The sequence below is a fragment of the Crocodylus siamensis genome, chromosome 4 (assembly GCF_052110815.1).
Source record: "Crocodylus siamensis isolate JL-2025a chromosome 4, ASM5211081v1, whole genome shotgun sequence".
NCBI lineage: Eukaryota > Metazoa > Chordata > Crocodylia > Crocodylidae > Crocodylus > Crocodylus siamensis.
In genome coordinates, this window is record NC_143398.1 from 33,715,579 (window position 1) to 33,722,535 (window position 6,957).

Below are 6,957 nucleotides of genomic sequence, written 5' to 3' on the forward strand. Positions count from 1 at the left end.
AGAAGTTGACATGCCATTGGACTACTGCAGTTTTGGCTCTGCCTCTCCAGCTTTTTCCATACAAGTGAGAAGAATAGTGAATCTCTTGAAAAAAAGAAGGTTAAAGAAGTTGAGAAGTTGTTAGTCCTTTTAAATAATTAATTTAGAAAAATAAGTTATTCTGAATTTGGAGTTTGCAACCACTGGAAGTGTAACAAAACAAACAGGTGCATGAAAATGATGGGACAGGTGCAATGATAATATAGTGGGACAAGAAGATGTATGCAAAGAAAATCTTGGAAACTTCTGGGAGCCAGATCTTTGTAGTTCATATTTCAAATCTGTTGGTGATTCTCTTTGCAACTGAGAACAAGTTTCCTTAACTCTACTACACTCAGTTTTTCCACACATGCCTGGAGATGACACTACTTCATTCCCTTACATAGGGACTATGATAATGAATGAGTGTTGAGAAAGCCCTTCTTAAACAGCTGAAGAAGATCCTATGTAATTATTTTTAAAGGATTGCCAGTGCTTTAGGAGGCTAATGGGGGTGTTAAAACCTGAATTTTTGTCCTTTATCTGTGATTAGTTCAAGGTAGGATAAGCTGGGAAAATATGTATTGGATTAAACCAGGAAAAAGATCAAATGGACTTTAGCTCCTCCCATTCAATGAGATGCCACTGATAGAAAAACACCCATAACTGAAACAGCTAAGAAGACAGGCATTATCTAGGAAGAAAATGAAAAGGAATGCTAAAATGTATGTGGGGGTGAAATATACATTTAAAGAGGGGTGGAATAGGAATTTAACCTAAACATAAAGCCAAGTCTTGAAAGTTTGGTGCCAGCATATGAAATCTAGCATACATAATTTTTAGCATGTTATTGTTTACAGATACATTTCATATTTTTGCATACTGATTGATGCACCCAAAACAGATACAAACTTACTTGTGCTAAAGTTTACTTCAGTAAATTACATTATGTGCATCCACACAGACTTCACAGATTTCATAGATTTCATAGATATTAGGACTGGAAGGGACCTCGGAAGATCATCGAGTCCAGCCCCCTGGCTGAAGGGCAGGAAGTCAGCTGGGGTCACATATCCCAACAAGATAAGCATCCAAATTTCTCTTGAAGGCGTTCAATGTGGGTGCTTGAACTACCTCCAATGGCAGGCTATTCCAGACCTTGGGGGCTCGGACAGTAAATAAATTCTTCCTTATGTCCAGCCTGAAATGGTCTTGCTGGAGTTTATAACCGTTCAACCTTGTCATCCCTTAGGGCGCTCTGGTGAACAATTTTTCCCCCAGATCCTGGTGAACACCCCTTATAAACTTATAGATGGCCACCAGATCACCCCTGAGCCTGCGCTTTTCCTGGCTAAAGAGCCCCATAGCTGTCAGCCTGTCGTCGTAAGGTCTGTTTTCCTGATCTCTGATCATGTGCATGGCTCTCCTCTGCACTCTCTCAAGCTTCTCCACATCCTTTTTGAATTGTGGAGCCCAGAACTGAATATAGTACTCCAGCCGCAGCCTCACCAAGGCCAAGTACAGTGGGAGAAGGATATCCTCCGATTTGCTAGAGAAGCATCTATGGATGCAAGCCAGAGTTTTGCTCGGTTTTCTGGCTTCACCATCACATTGGTGGCTCTTCTCTGGACTCTCTCAAGCTTCTCCACAGCCTTTTTGAATTGTGGAGCCCAAAACTGGACGCAGTACTTCAGCTGCGGCCTCACCAAGGCCGAGTACAAGGGGAGAACGACGTCCCGGGATTTGCTCGAGAAGCATCTATGGATGCACGCCAGCATTTTGGTCACTTTACTAGCTGCAGCATCACATTGAAGGCTCATGTTCATCTGGTGGTCAGTCATGACCCCCAAGTCTTTTTCATCCATAGTGCTAGTCAGCGTAGCACTGCCAAGCCTATAAGGATGCTGCAGGTTTTTCCTCCCAAGGTGGAGAGCTTTGCATTTTTTGGTGTTAAACACCATCAGGTTCTCATCTGCCTATTTCCTGAGCCTGTCAAGGTCAGCCTGGATCACCCTCCTGTCCTCAGGTGTGGATGCTTTACCCCAGAGTTTATCATTGGCGAACTTGGCCAGTCCGCTTTTGACTTCACATTTGACAACAGGGCTGTACAATATAAAAGAGCAAATAGTATTTGAAGATCTATAATTGTATTTGATCTCCCAGGGAAGCAAAATAAAGCTTTTTGGTAGGCTGGAAGGCAGGAATCTGCTCCTCCAATCACTGGCCACAATGACCACTCCCCTATCTCAGAACAATACTTTCTACCTCCCCTGCAGTTTAGGCAGTTCATACAGGTCCGGTGATATGAGGATTCAGGCCTTTGTCTCTCCCAATTCCACCAAAATATCCATGAAGCAATGAAAAGTGTGGTAAACTGAATGAGCTACCATACTCAAAGATTGCCGAGTACAAACAATTCATGCTAACAAGTGTTTTTTATGAACTTAGCTTTCCCACCAGCATGACAAGAATGCCAATTAGTCTAAGCAGTCATATTTTCCATGTAATGGGGAGAATTTTCTCATTCAGCAGTACTAACAATAAATCTTGGGGGCTTTTTCAATTTTCTCTTACCATCCAAATTATTTGGGAATGTGTCACATCTTGTTACTACTTTATAATAGATTTTGAGAACAGATGGTAAATGAACATAGACCACCTGTGGTCCATAGCCCTGAATATGGACTCTACTTGTTTTTGTTTCAGGAAACTTGGTTTGATAGGAATGTCAGTCTGAACATGCTGCCCAGCCTTAAGCTCCATTGTATCAACATCTTACATTATGTGAGATATAGTGGAGGAACACTAGACTATATACTACATGCCCATTATCTGGTTATTTAAAAGGTGAGTTTTTTCTGTTATATATCTGGCCATTGTGGTCAACTGGAAACCTGCACAAGAATGGTCCTCTGAGGCAGAGACTGGGTAACTGATCGCCAGGTTAATGGATTTTCAGTAAACAGAGTTGTCACTTTTTTATTTAACTTATACTGCATCCACATCCAGTTCAAACAACTATTTAACTAAAATCAGAGCACACTTTTTTTTACATGTGTTTTGGGGGTGCAGCACTTTAATTAGATTGGCTCTAAGAGCCACTCGAATTAACCTGCCACAGTGTCTTGTGTATCAGCATCCCCGTGCTTCAAAATGGTGGTGGGAGTGCTTGAACTAAAGCTTGTTCAAAGAGCTTTAGAGAAAGCACCCCCCACCACACCACCACCATTTTGAAGCAGGGGACACTGATACAGGAGATGCAGCAGCTGGCTGGAGCACCATAATTACAATTAATTGAGTCTGCTTCGATGCGCTGTAGTTACAGTGCACTGGAGCAGCCTCCACACTCATGTACAGGCACCCTAAGAGCTGGAATATGATGTAGCTCCATTGACTATGCTAATAAATCTCCTATGGAGCCTCCAGGTGTACGATAAGCCCTATAGAGGGGATTATGATCTCCTTCCCTGTTCAGGCATTTTAGCTCAGACAGTCATTGGAAAGAGTGAAAAAATCTCTCAGGTCCCTCCCTACCAGCTGAGTGCCATAACTAATAAACAAAAAGTGGGATCCTTCTCTAGCCATATTCTTGAATGTCTTAGCTTGTTGTGCTTTGTATTGGAGTAAATACCATTTTGGCTTTGGCACCTGAAAGTTGCCTAAATCCCTGCATAATTATGCTATACAAGTGTTTTGTGTTTGTCTGCCCCGTATTTTGATTGCAAGTGGCACCTTAGGCAGGACTTGTGTATCTCACTGCACAGACCAGGGTGCTTCTGTACATATGTGGAATCTGTGGATGTGTCTACATGTGTTTCTATGGCAATGTTGTTACTGTGCTGTGATTTAGTACTTCCTTTTGTAAGTACTAAATTATGGCACAGTAACAGTCCATACTGAATGATACGCACAGTGTAGGGTTATCTTTAGCAGCTACTTCACCATAGCATCATGCTATATGGGGGAGCTAGGGTTAAGTAGTTGCTGGTCACGTGTAAACGCCCATGGATGCTGTCACCATAGCACATTGCTATGGCAATATAGCATCACATGTATATGTGCCCTATGTGGTCTAGAATATCAACACCAGGTAAATTTAGGGGTCTAATAGGCTTCATGGATGCTGCAGTAGGAAGACTGGAATTGCTGTTTTTGACTTAAGGACCAACACCCTACTTGCATGACATTTTAGGTCCTTAAAGTAACTCTTGCGGTGTTTCAAGTAAGGTTAAGGCACAAGGGTTAGAAATGAAGTTATAGGTTGATTTATGAATTTTGCTTTTCCAGACTTTACTGTAGCTCTATAGAGGCTTTAATAATTAATTTGCATTAAAAAGAAATGGAAGGAGAAGGTCAATCAAAAAGAAGAAGAAAAAAATTAAAAAACAATCCCTTTTAACAAGTTTATCAGATTGTGGAAGGGCATACACACAGTTCATAGTGTATTTTCTATTTTACTGAAAATTGGAAATATATATATTTTTCAAAATGTTGCCACCAACTGCAATGTGTTGCTCAAATGTATATTTTGTATCTGTAAGTCATGTTAGTTTAACTTATATCAGTTTAAATTATATTAATTAAATTATATCTTACTTCATATTTTCTGCCTTATGTGATAACAGTTGCGTTTTTGTTATCCTTTTGAAAGAGGAACTGGAAGTACTCTATCATTTTTCACAGTTCTTCCATTAAGCCAGGAAAAAAGTCTGGTCCTTTATTTTGCGAAATGTTAGCTTGGCTGGAAGTAAGTGGGAATGTAACTCTTCTAAAATGTTTTACATACTGAACTGTAGTTCCTGTTTCCAAGGAGACCACTTTCTTGATCTTTGTGTGCTCAGAACAGCTCCACCATTAGGAAAACAATTGTCATAGAGTTTGCAAAAAGGAAAGAAACTGAGGGATAAAAAAAAAGAAAATAATTAACATTAAAAATAGCCTATATGACATTAGCTAACATGTATTATATATATTATCTACTAGGATTATTTTGGACTATTTCCATCTAGGCTTTCATCTTCAGGAGCTGTTTGTCTATGCTGGCTATCTGAAGTAAGCTGCACCATTTCATATCATAATAAATAAATAAAAACATACATACATACATACATACTAAAGAAAAGTACGACTCAACTGTTCAAATACTGAAGAGTTCCCTGAGGCTGATCTGAAACCTGGCATAAACATAGCATTCAGAAATCTTGGATGAACTTAAGGGGTTTTTTTATTGGGGGCGGAATGAACTTGTCTCCCTTTCCTTGATACTGTTATCTTTCATGCATAGATAATGCACTAACAGAAAAAGAAATAATGTAGACGCCTCAAATACTCACCCCCTGCAAGCACTTCTGGACATCCTTGCAGTTCCTGCATATTTCCACCTAAGCCTAACCAGCAAGGACACTCTTAGAAGATGGGCTTCCACCAGGTGGGATTTTGGAGATTTTGCCTGGAAAACCAATTAACTTTTGGCATTGAAGAGTCACTCTTGGAAGTGATGTTTTTATAAGTATTAGAATTCAAAAACCAAAGCACAGCTGTTCTTGTTATGATTACATAGAGAAAGCTCCCCTTCTCTCCTTGGCTTGTCATGCTAAACCCACCTAACCCTCACTCGTGCCAACTTTTTTGCATAGTGAGATCTCTCATCCCATTCTCAGCTCCTTTAAACTCTGAATTAATATTTCATGGAGCTGTGACATAAATATGGCATGCCTTTGAGAACTGGAGTTTTAAAAGGAGATGCCCACAGTAATGCATTTCCATATAGATTCTTTTGAGTTAGCCCTGATTCTGGTTTGGTTAAATATGGCGGAACAAGGCCTAATTTGTATTAAAAATAGCTTCACTAATATAAAAACTTCTCTAAATACCAGAAACAAGGGGTTCTTTTACTGGAACACTTGTATAGATGTTGGGACACAAAATAACCTTTTTCAGGTCTGACAAGAAAGACCTTTTGTGCCTGAAATCTTGTTTAACATCCCTTCCAACTACACAGTTAGCTCAATAATAGATATCACCAAAAAATCCTGTGCTTCTCACATATTTCCTGGACCGTCATAACTGTGACAACATCCCCACCTTACTATAGTAAAGCAAGGACATTTTAACTGTATTTTCCCCCTAAGACACCAGTACTTTGTGAAGTCTATTACGTAAAAACTGTGATAACAAGGTCAACATAATGGTAACAGCATATGATGCATTAATAAAGCCGGGTTCAAATCTCATTCTCCATCTGTTGCTACTCAGATCAATAAGGGTTGGGAATGTTGCAGAGAGAAATTGAACTCTGCTTTCAGAGGGTACTGGGAGCTTGCTGTCATAATAATGTAATGCTAGCACTGAAGTTGGAGAGGCACTAATATGCAGCAAAGATACCTTTGAGCATCACTGAAAACTTAAGACAAGGTAGAGACTAAGATGGCTAGCTACCTCTCTCACTAAAATTATGTCTGCAGTCATGTGAAGTTTGCTTTCAAGTTAGAAGATGAGGTACAGGATACAGATCAGAAAGTCCCTTTAATGAAATCACATACTCTGAATATTCTCCCAGTAGTCTTCTGAAAGCTGTAGATAATTGGAATAAGACCATTTGTCTTGTGTGGCTACTTTGTGAGGAGGAAAAACAGCTTAATTGAAGATAACTAGTTATTTATATTTTGAATAAAATTAGACTCAAAACGTCCCATTTAAGCCTGATGTAATGCCATAAAGGTTATATTCTGTAATTGATCATATTCACACTGATTTGTGCCCTCCCAGTTATATGAAACCATATTCCTTAACACTTGTTTATTGTGTAGTGTGTGATTACGTTGATTCAGATACTTTTGAACACAAGGAAAATTACTGATAATTCACCACCTGCTTTCTACAGAATCAATGTGGTAGTCTAAAGGATAAACGGAGAAAGGCAGAGATCACACTTAGTGT